The sequence below is a fragment of the Pinus tabuliformis genome, chromosome 7, assembly GCF_031772625.1.
Source record: "Pinus tabuliformis cultivar Carrire ecotype Pingquan chromosome 7, CPIR1, whole genome shotgun sequence".
Taxonomy (NCBI): Eukaryota; Viridiplantae; Streptophyta; class Pinopsida; order Pinales; family Pinaceae; genus Pinus; species Pinus tabuliformis.
The window spans coordinates 225646478-225664524 of record NC_142293.1 but is presented as its reverse complement, the minus strand read 5'-3'; the positions used below and the strand labels follow the sequence as shown (position 1 = coordinate 225664524).

At 38.1% G+C, this 18047-nt stretch overlaps 1 pseudogene; it reads right to left on the bottom strand.

Annotated features, from left to right (window-relative positions):
• Window positions 1–391: 391 nt before the first annotated feature.
• The window catches only part of LOC149246671 (putative boron transporter 2), a 31527-nt pseudogene continuing 13871 nt past the window's right edge, over window positions 392–18047 (bottom strand).

Below are 18047 nucleotides of genomic sequence, written 5' to 3'. Positions count from 1 at the left end.
AACATCAATACTAATACTATTATTATCGAATTTTAAAAAGCCTAAAGCGATTATGTTTGAAACAAGGATGTGGCTTGACAGGCCTCTGAAATGTTTGAATCTCAAATTTTATTTTTCCTTACTCCCCCAAAAAATGAAATTCAGAAAAGAGCCAAACAGAGGAGATAAAAGAGCAAAAAGAAAATAAAAGATTCTTACGTAAGCTGGTCAATTACATTAAAAATAAATGTATATCTAGAATTTTGAAGAAAATGGTGAATTCTAGATGGTCTCACACAATTACACATTCAATTACATTAAAATTAAATGTATATCTTGAATTTTGAAGAAAATGGTGAAGTCCAGATGGTCTCACGCAATTACACATTGCATATAGAAGACGGGAACTGATTCACCGAACTTTTACAACATGAACCACACCAGGATCTTCCTTACGCTGGTTTGCTCGTCCAAACCGGAACTGTTTCAACATACAAACGCAAAATCAACCGAGCCTTAGTTGATACCTCAATAAATATTTCTATTAATGAAATCCACGTTTGAAAGAAAAGAGGCAGCAAGGTACCTAATCTATCCATCCTGGACATAGCGAAGGCATGAAACGTGGTTTGGAACTTGGCCAAGAGAAACAAGAAATGTGCAGCATGCCTCCATGTCAGCAGCCTGCTCACCACAACCTCCACGGCATTGAAGCGCAGATCTTGCGCCTGCATCACAATTCTGCTCATCCGCGTCATATCCCTTCGCACGCAGGTCACCAGCTCGTCCTTGACGTGGCATTTCACCTTCGCAGTCGTCTTATTATTATTGGTTTTGCTGCTGTCGTGCAAAGCGAAAAAGAGCGCAGGAAGAGGTCGGTCTGCATTGCGAGGGGTGGCGATGGTGGGGTTGAATGCTGATATGGTTTGGAATTCCGCCAGTTCCTCGTCGAGGATGGTCTCGTTGTGGTAGCTGATCCTCATTAGCTCTTTCACGAACTGCACGTGGTGAGGTGGCAGTCGTACCGCGTCCGCGTCGTGGCAGGCCAGCAGAAAGCTGAGAATGGCCGAAGGACGCCAATCTCCCAGCCACGAGAAGGCGCTCTCCAATAGAGGCTTCCAATCAGGCATCACTATCTCGGTGACGTGGAGCGGCTTAGCAGGAACTGCGCTGACTGTGTAATATTTCTTGTAACGTTTCAGCTCTTCTTCTACCGCGGCTTCGAAGCCCAGGCCCGCCGCTACGTAATATTTCAGCCTATGCGATTGCCGGTCTTGATCCTCCATCCAATCCAGATAGAAATCAGAATGCTTCTTCTCTGTACATTAAAATTTCATAAGATTAATCTATGAATTCTGGATTTTAAGGTCTTGATCCTCCATCCAATCCAGATAGAAATCAGAATGCTTCTTCTCTGTACATTAAAATTTCATTAGATTAAGCCATGAATTTTGGATTTTAACGAAACAGCTCGAAATCTGAATTGCATTATAAAGAATATTTAAAAAACGTTTATGAATTGCATTATAAAGAATATTTAAAAAATCTAAATTCTTAGTTCTCTAAATTACACTCACGTCAAAATTGAATCCACAAGGCACATTATAAATAAATATTTACAAACCTCCATGCTTCGGTTTCTCTGTGAAATAGATTCTCATTAGGTTAATTCAAGAGCTTCTTTTAAAGAAATATTTAGAAATCGCAGTGCTCCTTTCTCTGGAAATTACACTTTCCTTTCTCTTCATGGCCTGCAATAAATATTTACAAACTTCCCTGCTTCGGTTTCTCTGTGAAATAGATTTTCATTAGGTTAATTCAAGAGCTTCTTTTAAAGAAATATTTAGAAATCGCAGTGCTCCTTCTCTGTAAATTACACTTTCCTTTCTCTTCATGGCCTGCAATAAATATTTACAAACCTCCATGCTTCGGTTTCTCTGGGAAATAGATTTTCATTAAGTTAATTCAAGAGCTTGTTTTAAAGAAATATTTAGAAATCGCAGGGCTCCTTCACTGTAAATTACACTTTCCTTTTTCTTCATGGCCTGCAATACAAAGAACTATGTAGAAAAAAGAAAGCTCCTCCCCCGTAAATCACGGCTTCAGTAAATTTGGTTCCTCAGCTGATTTTTTACCAGAAATATTCTGAAATCGGAATTCGTCTTCTCTGTAGACTACAGTTTCTTTAAATTTATAAGAAAGTTTCATTTTAAGAAACGTTTAAAAATCTGAATGCTTCTTCTCTCTAAACTACACTCTGATTATATTTAATTCACCATTTGCATTTTCAAGAAATCTGAACGTTTATTGTCTGTTAATTACATCTTGTTAAACTAAATTTATGAGCTGCTTTTAAAACAAATACTTAGAAAGTCGTATCTGAAAACTCACTCAGAATGCCGTAATATATGAGCAGGCGTTTCCAATGGCTACGTCTTCCGCGCATCCTGGCAGCAGGCTTGTGAACGTACGAATAATTTTCCTGAGATCTAGTAATTTCGCTGTAGAACGTTAAATTGATGAGTCGGTTAGGGTTTATTGCATAAAAAATAGACGGGGAAAGCTTGTAAAGGACATATACCTTGGGCATTCAGGCGTGACAGAATTATCAGAGGCGACCTGGCCATTTGTAGAAGGCCTTAGTCTAACCACCGCCTGCTTCTGTCGTCTGATCATCTTCAAAAACAAATCGCACAAAAATAACACTGTTTGTTTTCTAGCTGCCTTCTTCTAGTTTTGCAAACTCTGTGATATTGGGAACCTAAACATCATTTGGTTTTGCAAAGAATCCTTAAACTTTATAAACCAAAGAATCCTTCCAACAAAGAATCATTATAATCACATTCTTAAGATGTGTATTATGCAATCGTGTTTGATTTTATAGCTCACATGATTATATTGTTAATTTTAATACATTGAGTTTATTAGTGCGTTAAGTTAATTTTAACATATTGAGTTCTTTAGTATATTTAGTTAAATTGTGTATAGGAATTATTACTAATATTATGTATATGATCGAGATTTAATGAAGGAGAATATTTCTTGTTGTTATTATTGAGTTTAATAAATGGTATGTATTTTATAAATAATGGTTTGTGATTATTTATATCGTTCACACAATTATATAAATTAAATGATTGGTAAACATGTATAAGTATTGAAATATTTTGTTTGGGGTACATTTTACATTATCAAAATTTAAAAAACTATATAAATTAATTAAATTATAAGCTGATTTTAATTTATTATTATTAATTATAAAAAATAAGATATGAATTAAACATATATACATTTAAGAAAACACAAGCTTTGTTACAATGCCACGGGTTAATACAATGACTTACTAATGTTATATAATATATTTTTTAATCAATCGATTTAGTTAGAAAGGTATGAAGAGATAACTACTTTGGAGATAAACCTTTGATTTATGATTACTACTAAGAATATCTTAGAATATTTTGTGGAGGTTTAATCCCTACCATCCACTTAATAATTATTGATAATTAAATTAAAATTCTAGAAGCCCTATTCCAAAATAGACACACCTATTGACATAATTAAAAAGTTTTTTGACCACATAACTTAGTCGTTTCATCTTTTTTGAACCCCAGCCTCACAGATTCTACAATAGGAGACTGAATTTAGTGACAAGCTCTTACCTACTATAAGATTGTTATCACAACTTAACAATTTTAAGTTCTTGAGTTGAGGGGCATGCCCAATAGTCTGATTCTAGAAAGAGTGGATCGTTGGAGAGTTCATTCCTTCCACAAGCGTCCCATTCGATTCTTGAAGTATGTCATTGACAACAACTAGCAAGGACAATGACAACAATAGGAATAATGCATTCACAATAAACTTTGATGGCAAAGATTACATTTGGGGTGTATAAGACCCAAAAAGGTTGCCACATGATAATGCAGTTGCATAGGTGTTGCGAACGAGCGCCTTCATTGTGAATCTTAACAGTAGTAGTTGATCTGATCAATTAGTCGAGCGAGTATAGAAAGATGAAAATACTCACTCTTTGTCTTTCTCCATGGAGCACGAGTAAGAAACCTTAACTGCCTAACTTCTTTTCTTTCTCAACTAAGTGAGAAGCTTGGTCTCACATCTTAGTTGACTGCCATCATTTGTATTTGGATCATAAGTTGAATGCTATTGTTAACTAGATGGTCCTAACTTTGGACCCTACATAAGGGGAAAGGTTGGTTTAACTAGTTGAGCATGACTTGGAAAGCAATGAGTATGGTGGACCAGCTATATAATTTGACCTTGGAGAAGTAGGATGATTACATAAAACCTATTGGCCTTCAATTCAATTGGTACCCACTCACCCATAGTCAATTGCATCAATCCCAGTATAAGGTAGCTTGATTAAGGCTTCATATTGATGGTATGATAATAAAGTCCATATTAAAAATTGAGAAATCTACATATTTTTCAGGGTGTGTCAATATTTGTATCACCAGCTTCACGAGTATTTATTTCTCTCAATATCGTTATTGTTACCTATGAGTGCTCATCAACCATTGGTTCCATGGCTATGCTAGTTTAATTACTATTTTGTAATATTGGTTAATTGGTACATATTCATGAATCACATTTACACTTTCATTGTTAAATTATTTAGCTTTTGTGGATACATTATTGTTTCAGTAATCATTTCTATGAAGTTATTGTTATTGCAATCTACTCGTTCGTTAGCTTAGCATGACCAATGCAATTTACTTTGACGAATCTTATGAAATGACCATGCAAAATTAAGTTATTGATCCTAGCCTCATCACACTCCAATCGTTTATTTTCAAAATCATTCCTCAGTGTGAGTACTTATTCAAGAAAGGAATTCTCCTATAGGTAAAAAATAAATGATCTAGAACCATTTCTGGGTAATAAGGTTGATTCCTTTTCTATAGGCATGGGCCCTAAAACATTGTCTAGTAAGGAGGCCTGAGGTAGCCATGTATGCCAACATTGTCAACCTTTCGAAAGAAGGAGGTCTCACTTGAGGTATGTATGATTGTTATCGATTTCGAATATGTTGAGTATAAGTGATTAATGGATGCATATGATTCATTCTTTAATAGTAAAGCATATCCAATTGAGAAAAAATGTATCTAGTCATGTGCAAAGAAAATAAAATTGAACATATCTTCGAGATACATGAAAAGAACAAGATTTGAAGAACAATCTCATAATGCCATTGTCCTTACATGCAATTAGATATATGCAATATCATAGCAAGCATAAGCATCCATAGTAGACTAACACAATAATAATCAACTAACCAGCTAAATAGGACCTAACTGTGTTGATGTTTTGGGTAGCATTAGGCGTATTCTCACGTGTGGGGAAAGTGGGATAAGTGATGGAGCTTAGCACCCATAGACCATGTGTTGTCAAGGTTAATACTCTCGACAGACATAAACAATCCCTCTAGCCCAATGAGTGGGTCTAGCAACTTGAGAGGACAATCAACTAGACATCTTCCTAGATTATGATTGAAAAATAGAACAAGAGAAGAGGCCTACCTTGCTCTGATGCTAATCCAATTCCCTTTGTTGAAATCCTCAAACTGCTTGTGTCAAGGTGTTGTTCATGCTTCTTTCAATGCTTATGTACTTGCACAAAAAACCAAGAGACAACAAAGCATACCAAAACCAATAGAAAATCTAATAATAATCTATTTAACTGATCAAGGAATGCCAAACAAATACATACATGAACATATATATTGGGAAGATGAACCATAGCCTTGATGTTGAAAGGCTCTCCTTGAGTGGTAATCCAAGTCCAAGCCAAGAAACTCTCCAACACTCCTTCTCCAAGTCTAATGAATGGTCTCTAGCATAAGCTCAGCATAAGGGTGCAAATGGACATTGATCAACCATTTGGGAAAGGTAGAGGGGAAATTGATAGGTTGGGAGAGGGAGTTGGACCTCCTCCAAAGATAAGATTAGGCACACATCTCAAGGAGGTAGCTCATAGGGATGAGACCAAGAGGTCAAATTAGGAGGATTTGACCTCATCTATGCGAAACCACCTCCAGCTCGGTGCTTTGGAAGCTTCTAGATCATGAAGCTTCTCATCCTCTTTGGGAAAACTTCCTTTTTGAGACCATCACGAGTATGAGAAAGAACAGAGCAATGCCATCACTTGTTTAACAAGGTGCAACAGGCGATCATCACGATTTTGAGCTTCATAAGGGCGGTGATTTTCATTTTAGGGTTTCATGAGCTATTTCTTCAGGGAAAGCTCTAGATATTTTCTAGGCAAAGTTAAAGGAGGGATTTGAGATGTATACATTGATGAGTATACTGTATAATTGTCATGTTTCGGGCACTTCAGGGTATGTCACAAGGAAGTGCAGGAGGCATGACAAAATACTATGTAAGACCATGGTATTTTGATGTCCCATATGTTGGGTGTGCGTTATATTCTTTCCACGACTAGCCCCACCCGCGACCAACCCCTCCTTCGTTGTGTCGGGCATAGCGGGGGGGTCACATGGGGGGTGGACCTACTTATGGTTTTATGCATGGATTTTGCACATGGTTTTGGGTATGGTGGTTTTCTGCCCATGGTATTTTGTAGATCTGGTTAAGGGAACTATGGTTATGTTCTATTCTAGGGTTAATGGATTGGGGTTCATGGATGCTTTGACATGTATATATATGTATTGTAACATTGAAAGGAATATAATGAAAAAATCAATATGGTTGTCCCGGTTTTGGGATCCAGAGGAAATCTTTGTGTATTTGTTTTATATTTCTCGTCATTGTATATTTTCTGTTTTTTAGAATTCGTTTGCAGCTAATTTATGTACATGGTTAAAACCTATAATTGATATTAGAGCTATTTCAGATTCAAGGGGATGCCTTTGTTGCTGAGGGATTTTTCTTGGGCCTGTGGTAGACCCTATTTAGTGGCAGATTTGCAGGATCGATTCTTGCGGTGAATGAAGATGGTGGGCAGTGGAAAGATAGAGATCGAGAAATTTAATGGCCAGAGTTTTGAGTTGTGGAAACTCAAGATGGAGGATCTGCTGGTGGATAAAGATCAATGGATTGCGGTAGATCCAGGTACTAAACCAACAACAATGTCCAATGAAGACTGGAAGAAGTTGGATCGGAAAGCAAAGAGCACAATATGGTTGTGTATCTCATATTTAGTATTGTTGAATGTATCAGGGGAAGCTTCGGCGAAGGCTTTGTGGGACAAGTTAGGGACTTTGTACCAATCTAAGTCTCTAGTGAATAAAATGTTCCTACAAAAAAAGTTGTATAACCCGAGGATGAAGGATGGAGACTCGGTGACAGAGCATCTGAACGCCTTTAATATTATGGTAAGCCAATTGTTATCTGTTGATATTAAAATTTCAGATGAAGATAAGTGCATCAGTTTGTTGTGTTCTCTACCAGATTCGTGGGATAGTTTGGTTGTTGCAATAGGTAGAAATACAACTACCTTGCAGTTTGATGAAATAGTCTCATCCTTGTTGTCAGAGGAGATGAGACAAAAAATATGGAGAGTTAGAATGGTGATGCCTTGTTTGTACGAGGACGGTCCCAGAACAGAAACAAAAATAAGTCCATGAGTGGGAGATCTAAATCTTCAGGAAAACCTATAAAGGTGTGCTGGAAATGCGGAAAGGAAGGACACTTCAAAAAGGAGTGTAGATCTAAAGCTCCCGAGAAAGGAAAAGGATTTGACGATGCTGCTTCTGTAGAGGAGAAAACCACCTCAGATGAAGGCGGGGATGTGTACTTGGTTTCTTCTTCAAGTACATATGTAGATCATGAGGCATGGTTGATTGACTCAAGTGAAGGTGGGGATTTGTACTTGGATTCTTCTTCAAGTACATATGTAGACCATGAGGAATGGTAGATTGACTTGGTGAATGCTTTCACTTCACTCCCCACAGGGAGTGGTTCTGCGAGTATGAGAAATATGATGGTGGTGATGTCTTCTTAGGGGATGATAGGAAGGATAGAGTCATCGGAAGTGGAAAAGTCAAGTTGAAGTTGTGTTTATCGTGCTGGACCCGCCAAAATTCAAGGGATCACCCCGATATGAAGTCCCAACTAGACCTCACATCGTTTGGTGTGGGAGTCCCATCCGATATGATGGTATGGTTACCATTATCTTAAGGATTTGCCTCAACTCTTGCTTTTTAGCACAGGAGAGTGGTTCATTTCGTCTTCGAGAAGTGAGGTTTGCGTGCCTGGTGAGTGTAAGTGTACTTGTGTCAATGGTTCTTTCACTATGAGGGGAAGAAGGTGAAGGTGAGTTCCAAGTTGAAAGGGATCAGTCCCAACTTGTCTAGGAACACACACACAAAGGACATACACAGCTTTCGGCGGAGCAATCCACTCGGATGTGGTAGTCGCAACATACAAGGTAAGATAACACGTACAACACTCATAGATCAGTCCGATAGAGCAGTCGACACGGATGGGATAACAATAGCAGCATATAAAACACATTTCCATTAATATTTTATTCATTACAACAAATGAATCAGTTTAGATGTAGAACACAGGTTAAAGCAACATGCATTACGAGTGTTAAATATCAGTCTTACAACAAATACAATACATGTGTGAAAACGTGTTGGCTTGTTAACAGGCTTCTGAATTAACCAAAAGTTCCAAGACACATGGTTACACCATACATCACTAACCTCGTTAGCGGGGCGTTGGAGCCACTACTTACTCCTCAAATAAAGATTACAGACTATCTTGGCTATGTGGGAGGAGCTGAGGTGAAAAGTCCTTTCATGTACAAATGAGGGGGGTATTTATAGCCAAGGGTGAAACTGACCCTTGTGGCTATTTGACTACCCTCATGACCATTCGACTTCCATGACTTTCTGACTTACATGACTCTATGTTCAACAAGTGGGTCTCTTAGACTTCCACGTTACATCACATTGATTGACAACAAGCCCATAATAGAGATGTGGGAAACATGACTCATGACTTGACTTGACATGACTTGACATGACAATGCTGGTACATTCGTGTTGCTACTGGAGTGCATGTCGAGCTACAATGTTGCTGAGTTATGGATGTCTTCATGGTGTATCATAGATTCACCTCTACATGGCAAAGTGCATGGAGTATTTGATGGTCCTTGGTTCGCTTGATGAAGCTCTAGCATGTTGTTCCTTGCTTTCACGTTGGAAGGATTGACAAGCTCACTTGTTCGCAAAGGTGCATGTTCGTCGCGTTCATCTGCTTCGCATGCTTCATTCGTTTTTCCATTGGTGAACCTATCCATCTACATGTGTTCCCTTCTTTCATCTCGTTTGTCGTCTTGACATGTTTGTTGGTGTACCTATACTTGCAGTCACTCATGATGAGACGACATCCAATCCAAAACCTCCTAGTCTACCATGACACATGATCATTCGAATGAAGGTAACCGAGAGAGGCAACAGGGTTGTGATGCGGGATGATGGCTCCGGGCAACTGCTGATGAAAACTGTGCAAGAGTCATTAAGGGATGGAGACAGATAATCTGAGTCGACAGTGACCGTCTGCAAGGTCTGGCTCGGTTGGGAGACAAAATTGCACAAATTTTGGGAGGGACAATCCAGGCTGTAGGAGGGCAAGGCAGGAATTCTCTGCGTATTTTCTGGAACGAATAGTTAGTAGGGGCTGGATAGCCAGATTTATGCAATTTTCTAGAGGAACGGGTTGGGTTGCATGAAGGGTCAGCAAGTAGGGATTGCGCAGTTTTTCTGGGGAACTTCCTGGGAGACTGGCAACCAGAATTGTGCAATTCCCAGAGGGAACTGCCAGTTGGCTGCTTGGGTCACTGGAAGCCAGAATTGCGCAATTTCCAGAGGGAATTGTGAGTTGGCTGCTCGGGTCACTGGTAGCCAAACTTGCACAATTCCTAAACGGAACTGCCAGTTGGCTGCTGGGGTCATTGGGAGTAGAAACTGCGCAATTCCTAGAGGGAACATGCAGTTTGCTGCTGGATGGGAAAACAACACTAAGGCCGGAAGACCGGCCTGCTGATCATCTCTACGCAATTTCTGAGGTGAGTTGACTGATGGGCAGTGGGAGGCCTGCTCATGAGAATGCACAATTTCTGATATGAATAGCCAATCGACTGTCTGGGTAGGCAACATGAGTGCTGTTTGAGTTGCTTGCGGGCAACGTTGCTTGAAGGCACTAGCTTGGTGCATCTGCGCTGTTCTAGTCGATAGTTGATCAAGTCGAAAGCAAGGTGATGGTCCGGCTGTCAGTGAGGAGTCTAGTCATCAAAACTTTAGAAAAAATGAATGTGTATGAACAATAGAAAGATGCATAGGTGATCATAGGAACACACACTCGCATGACTTGACAAAAAAATGATCGAACCATCTAGACACACATGTTCAACATGATTGACCGATGGTGCGAGTGACAGGCGCGACACTCGTGATTGATTGTTCATGATCGAGATGACGCTTGTGCGACAGTGAATGTGACTTCGTGTGTGAGTGCGACAGATGCTTTCATGGTGAACACAACAAACACATACGAAGCAAATACTTTGAGCATAACCAGAACACGGTCGCAAGCATGACTTAGACATAAACATGCAGAGACTTGAGTGCAATAAACAAGCAAGGAGAATGTAAAGACTCATACAAGCTCATGGAGTGAACCTGGGTGTGTGCAGTCATTAAGTGAAACTCTTCAAGGGAGGCTTCGAAATTGATGCAGACCAAAATTTTGGAGGGTGGTTGTAGCCGCTACAACAAGTTGCAAGTTGGAAGGATTAGAACACTTCTAGGTGTTCTGCATATTCCTACATTGACCAGAAATCTATTTTTTGTAAGAAATATGGATGATGCAGGTGTAAAAATAGTGTTCAATAAAGATACCTGCAAGATAGTTCGGAGGGCACTAGTATTGATGCGAGGAGTTTATAATGGAACTCTGTACAAGCTTTTGGGTATCACTGTTATTGATGGGTGCAACTGTTATGTGGTTCTTCAAAGTGGAGCATAAAAATCTAGTGGTCTCTGGAGAAAAGACCATGCTTTAGCATCAAAGGCTTGGACACATTGGAGAGAAGGGCATTCGAATACTTCATGGTAATGGTATGGTAGAAGGTATGTCTAATTTCTCTTTGGATTTTGATTTTTGTGAACATTGTGTTTATGGGAAGCAAAATCGAGTGAGTTTCCTCTCTGGTGCTAAGAGGGTGAAAAGGATATTAGATCTTGTGCATAGTGATGTGTTTGGACCCATGTCAGTTCCATCACTGGGTAAGTCTGTGTACTATTTATAATTTATAGATGAATTCTCAAGGAATATAGGGATATATTTCCTCAAGAAGAAATCTGAAGTCTTTGATAGGTTTAAAGAATTTAAGGCTCTGGTGGAAAACAAATAGAGAAGAAGATAAAGGTGTTGAGGACAAATAATGGTAGAGAGTTCTACAAGAAGGAATTTGAAGAGTTATGTAAGAAGTGTGCTATAGCATGGCATAATACTACTCCATACACACCTAAGCAAAACAAAGTTGCAGAAAGAATGAACAGGACATTTATGTAAAAGGCAAGAAGCATGCTTAGTGGTGCTGGCTTAGGACAAGAATTCTGGGCAGAGGCGACGGAGACTACATGTTACCTGGTTAATAGATCACCTTCATCAATGTTGGAGGATAAGTCTCCACATGAGGTATGGACTGGTAAGAAACCCTCTCTTTCACATCTGAGGGTATTTGGTTATGATGCATATGTACATGTTCGAAAGGAGAAAAGAACCAAGTTGGATAGTAAATCTTAAAGGTGCATATTTATTGGGTATAAGGATGGTTTAAAAGGTTATAAGCTTTGGAACCCAAAAACAAGGAAGGTTGTGTACAATCGAGATGTGGTGTTTAGAGAGGTGAAAGATGTTATTAACCATGAATTCCTACCAAAATAATTTGAGAAGATAGAGTTTGAGCTAAAGGAGGAAGAATCAGACTCTACAGCAAAAGAGGAATCAAAAGATGAAGAGTCACAAACTCCAGCCGTGAGAAGATCAGTTTGAGAAAGAAGGCAACTAGAAAGGTATATTTCATCTTCTTTCTGTTAAAGTTTTTCTTTATCTATTATTGATGATGATCCCAGAACTATCAGGGAGGAAATAGATTCAGAGGATGGAAAACTCTAGAAAGAGGCCATGGTTGATGAAATGGCATATTTGGACAAAAATGAAGCTTCGAATCTAGTGGAGTTTTTAGCTGGAGCGAAACTCATTGGAAGAAAATGGGTGTTTAAGAAGAAGATGAATGCAGAAGGAAAGGTGGAGAAATACAAATATCGGTTGGTAGCAAAAAGTTATTCCCAAGTGTCGGGAATTGATTTTGGTGATGTTTTTTCTCCTATTTCCAAGGTAGCTTCTATTAGATTACTTTTATCTGTTGCTACTTCTTTTGATTTTGAGGTAGAACAGATGGATGTGAAGACAACATTTCTTCACGAGGATCTGGAAGAAGAGATATACATGAAGCAACCTGAAGGCTTTGTGGTGAAGGGTATGAAAGAACTGGTATGCAGGTTAAAAAAGTCTTTGTATGGGTTAAAATAGTCACCAAGGATGTTGTATCAGAATTTGATACATTTATATAGGGACTTGGCTTCACCAAAAGAAAAGTAGATCAGTGTGTGTATTTAAAATTAATTGGTGACCATGTTATTTATTTGGTCTTCTATGTGGTTGATATGTTGATAAATGGGAATAAAAAAGAAATTATCCAAGATTTGAAGACACAGTTGTCCTCCAAATTCGACATGAAATATCTTGGTGCTGCAAACTATATTTTGGGCATGGAAATTAAACGAGATCGGGCAAAGAGGAAGCTCTGGTTAAACCAGATGAAGTATGCTGAGACAATACTGCAAAGGTTTAGTATGAAAGATAGTAAACTAGTGAAGGTTCCTCTTCTTATAGATGTAAAGTTATTTGTTGAACAATGTCCCAATACACAAGAAGAGGAAGAGGACATGTCTCGTGTTCCATACGCAGGTGCAGTTGATAGCCTGATGTATGCAATGATATGTACTAGACCAGAAGTTACACATGTAGTGGTAGTATTGAGCAAGTTTATGTCAAAACCAGATAAGGAGCATTGGACAACAGTGAAGCAGTTTTCAGGCATTTGCATGGCACTAGTGATTATGGTCTGTGCTACCAAGGAAGACCAGGATTGGGCAGACTTTTGGACATCCATGGCTTTGTTGATTCAGACTGGGCTGAAGATCTGGATCAGAGAAGATCTACATGTGGGTATGTGTTTAATCTATTTGGAGTTGCAGTCAGTTGGATGAGTAAGAGACAGTCTGTAGTGGTACTTTCAATTACAGAGGCAGAATACATGGCAGCCACTCATGAAACCAAGGAAGCAGTTTGGTTGTAAAGATTGTGTTCAATTATGGGGTTTGTACATCGAGCTATAAGGATATACTATGACATCCAAAGTGTATTTTTTTTGGCAAAGAACCCTACTTAACATTCAAAGACAAAGCACATTGATGTTTAGTATCTATTTGTAAGGGATATGGTTGAGGACAAAAAGGTGTTGTTGGAAAAGGTGGAAACTTTGAAGAATATTGCAGATGCATTGACAAAGTCTGTGAGCATTGAAAAGTTCTCTTGGTGTAGAGAAACAATGTGTGTTGCAGGGTTGGACCAATGACTAAGGTCTCATGTGGCCCCCTGTGGAAAGAAAACAACGAGTGGGAGAATGTTGGGCGTGTGTTATATTATTTCCACGACTAGCCCCACGCGTGAAGCCAGGGGTTAGAGGGGGGTGACAAGCCCCCCCCTTCGTTGCGTCGGACGTAGTGGAGTGGTTTGAGGGGGGTCTAGCCCCCCTCTACATGGTCCAGGGTAGCGCCTCGAGAATTTTTTTTTGGACCCTATATTGGGTGGGTGGACCTACTTATAGTTTTGTGCATGAATTTCACACATGGTTTTGAGCATGATGGTTTTTTGCCCATGGTATTTTGTAGATACAGTCAAGGGAACTACAATTATGTTCTAATTCGGGGTTAATTGATTGGGGTTTATGGATGCTTCAACATGTATATATATGTATTATAACATTGAAAGGAACATAATGAAAAAATCAATCTGGTAGTCTTGGTTTTGGGATCCAGGGGAAATCTCTGTGTATTTTTTTTATATTTCTTGCCATTGTATATTTTTTTATTTTTTAGAATTCGTTTGCAGGTAATTTCTTTACAGGGTTAAAACCTACACCATAGTATTATGATAACCCATGGTATTTCGATAACCAATCTGGTATAAATCCATGGTATTAAACCCTTTGGAAAAGTATAAATACAAGGGTGAGTGATTCATTCTTGTGGTAGGAAAGAGAGCATCTTGTGGAGGAAAAGGACGAGAAGGCCTCAAACCTCTTGAGAGTCAAGAGGGCTTGTGGAAAGTGGTTGCCAAGAAAGCATCATGTGGAGTAGAAGGCTGAGTAAGCCTCAGACCTTGAGAAGTTCAAGAGGACCAAGAGTGTCAAGAGGACTTGTGGAGGGTCGAGAATTTCTTGTTGACTTGAGAATATTGAGGAGGAATTGTTGGGGGATATGTTTAGATAAATTCAAGGGAAGTTGAGTAGGGAAAGAAGGACTGAATTGAGGGGTCGATTTATTGTGGAGGTTGAGTTATTTCCTTGGGTCAATTTGATAGGTGTGTATGGTGTACGATTGTTAGAGAGGCCTTGAGAAGGGAGAGAGGGCTGAGAGCACTCCAAGGAGGTCGATTTTGTATTGGGGTTGATTCTAGTTCAACATTTGAGTTTTCAGGAAGCCATTATCTCCATGAGGCTGAGTTACAGGTTCTCCTTCAGTTGTAAGGACAAGAGGGATTATGGAGGGATGAGAGGCTCTATTTTGTTGAAGAATATTTAGGAGGAATTGCTAGGGGATATTTTGAGACAAATTCAAGGGAAGTCGAGTAGGAAGATAAGGATATAGTTTAGGGGCCCATTTGTTGTGGAGGTTGAGTTATTTCCTTGGGCCAGTTTGATAGGTGCACAAGATGTACGATTTCTAGAGAGGCTAAGAGTAGGGTGAGAGGAGTGAGAGCACTCTAAAGAAGTTGAATTTGTCTTGGGGCTGATTCCAATTCAATATTTTATTTTTTAGGTAGCCATAATCTCCAGGGGGTCGAGTTATAGGTTTCCCTTTAGCAGTTATTTCTATGAGTAAATTTTTGTGGGTCAAAACAAGGGTTTTTCTGTGTAATTTTTCCCTTGTGATTTGGCATTTTACTGAGCATTCTAAAAGGCCAATTTTCCCTTGTATGAAAACCTTAGATTCTTGTTGAAGGAGTAATAAGAATTGTGTTTTAGGGATTATTTTTTGTGCATGATCTAATTACCGATTTTATAAGTTCTATTGTGCTAAATTTGTTTCTGGTTAAGCACATCAATGTGTTTCAGTTAATTAGTTAATTTGAGATTATTTCTAGATTTAGTGTGTATGTGTGCGCTCTAAGTCTAGTGCCAAAAATCTAACAATATAACATTTTAAATTATAATATTTGTGTTTATATATGTAGTTGATTTGATTATATAATATTATAGAAGGTTTTAGAAACCAATAATCAAAACCCACACATACAAAATTAGGATCCTTTAGGGAAATGTGCAGAGGATAGTAACTAAGTGGATGTTGCTTGCCTTCCTCCATATACTTAGGATTTTGTAGAATCATATACTTAGAAAAATTATAAAAGAGGCCACAACAATACCGCAACCACTTCTTCCATCCCGTCTCAAGTGGGTGTTGCATTCATTCTTCATATAATGTATTTAGATCTAGGATTTGCTTCCATGTGACAATAACTTCTTGTAACTTGTGTACAAACTTGTTTACAAATGACTCTATTATGTTTGATTCAAGTGGAAATGTCTCCAATAAGTTTCAAATTCAATCTCAATGCCATATTTCACACTCATCATGGTAGCGAGTTGGGTTTAAGATTTCTAGGCAAGTTGTCAAGTGTTGTTCTACATGTGGTTCTTCTCTTCTTCTAAGGTGTCATGCCTTAATATAAGGCTTTAGGATTATTTTATTCAACTTATGCTTCCAAACTCTATTACTTCCACATCCACTCATATTTTTCCTTGTAATGTTCTATCTATTAGTCAATATGTTGCAAGGGCATAACTATAATTCCCTTATACTTTTGGAACTTAGTGTTATCTATGGAATTTAATGCGCAATTGTTCCAATCCTTCAATTTGAAACTATGCATTGGATATGGAAAGGTTTATGATCAGTGGTCCTCTTTATGTGTGCCTATGATTTTGATATTGTGATTTGGGTCTTTTCTTGATTTTTTTGTTTTGTTTGTCTTGTTTATTTCTGGCTTCAAATGTGGACTTCTCTAACCCCTTATAAGTTTCAATGATCTCCCTCAAGGTAGTTGTGATATTTGTAGTGATAGTAAAAGATTAATACATGATCCTATAATCCTTTGGTAACTAGGGATTAACTTCATCAACACACTCCACTGGCTCTTGTTGAGATTTTCCCATTTCTTCATAAATAAAAATCCTCTTACCCTAGCATTTTTAGTTTGTTTCTTTAACCACTACTACACTACCTTGGACTCCTTGACCTAGCTCTTCCAATATGCCTCTCATTCTTCCAAAGTCTTAACCCATCTCCATAAGGTTTCAAGTTCTTCCCTCTAACATTCAAATTCTTCCTTATATGCCACTCTCATTGGATGCTATTATATGCTGCAAAATTAATAATTGACTCTCTCCTTGGTCCATAAATCAAATTCAAATCTAAATCCATCAACTTATAGTAGTGTAAATAGGTTATACACCTTTCTAAATGGAAATTGTTGTGTTGGGGGACCTAGCTCCTTAAGTACTAGATTCTTGTCACCTAGGTGGATATGTACGAACTTGTCCACCACTTCCTCCTACTATATATCTTTTAACACTATCGCCCTCCCAAACCTAACTTGTATTCAAACCACCAAGTTTTGTGCTTCAATGATGGTTATCTTTGCTTCTCCAACAACTTATTTTCTTTGTCAATCTAGTGGGATATCTCTCTTCTCAAATAATTTGTGGTGGTAGAAGTGTAGCCTCCGTAGTGACTTCCTTAATTGTTTCCTTGATGTAGGTATCCTCTTTATGTTGTATTCTTCAATGTCAATAACTGAAGTGTCCCTGGGCAGGGGGACTTCTCCTTCATTACTAACTCCCTACAACTTGTTGATCAAGGAGAAGGTTTTATACTTCTCTTAACCAACCCCTCAAATCTCACTAGGGCATGTAAAATAATGGGATAAATCTGCCCGAGATTTCCTGCCCTACTTTTCTGATTGGTTTTTAGATATAGAATTTACAAGTGTTGAAAGGAAAATAATTTACATGAAAATTCGACAAAAAATAAAAGTAAAATTTAATATTTACAATTTTTTTTGAAATTTTACAAAAATTCCAAAGTAAATGACTGCACATTGAAAAATCAACAAACATAAATTAAAAATAAGAAATAAAGAGTAGAAAACTCATCAACGTTTCAAAGCTTTTCAGCCTTAAAAATCTATAGAGCCCCAGTTGCATTAAGTTTATGAATTAAAGAGAATAAAATGCTAAAAATATGAATTTTCGGAGAAGTATACGCAACAAATATAGAGAAAAATAAGGTTCATTTATTAATCAAATGTCTATGAGTACAACACAATTAGAAGGAATATTATTCTGAAGAATCATTGACCAAATCTGTTTCTAAACATTTGCAATGTAAATGAATCATATCCATAAGTTATGGAAATAAAAATAATGATGAGACAACTTTTAAACACCTCGTATGATCTCATACAATAGTAGACAACCCCTTTCTCTAAAATGATATGTCCAAAGGATGAATGGAGTTTCTCATTTGACTATATCTTCCCTTTGAAAATGATCTCTCATTGCAATATTCTCTCCCTTCCCTTCATAGACCCCTCTCCTCTTTTATGCTTCCTCTAAGTGGTTAGACAATTGAACCACTTTGGTAATTTATCATAATACATTTTCTA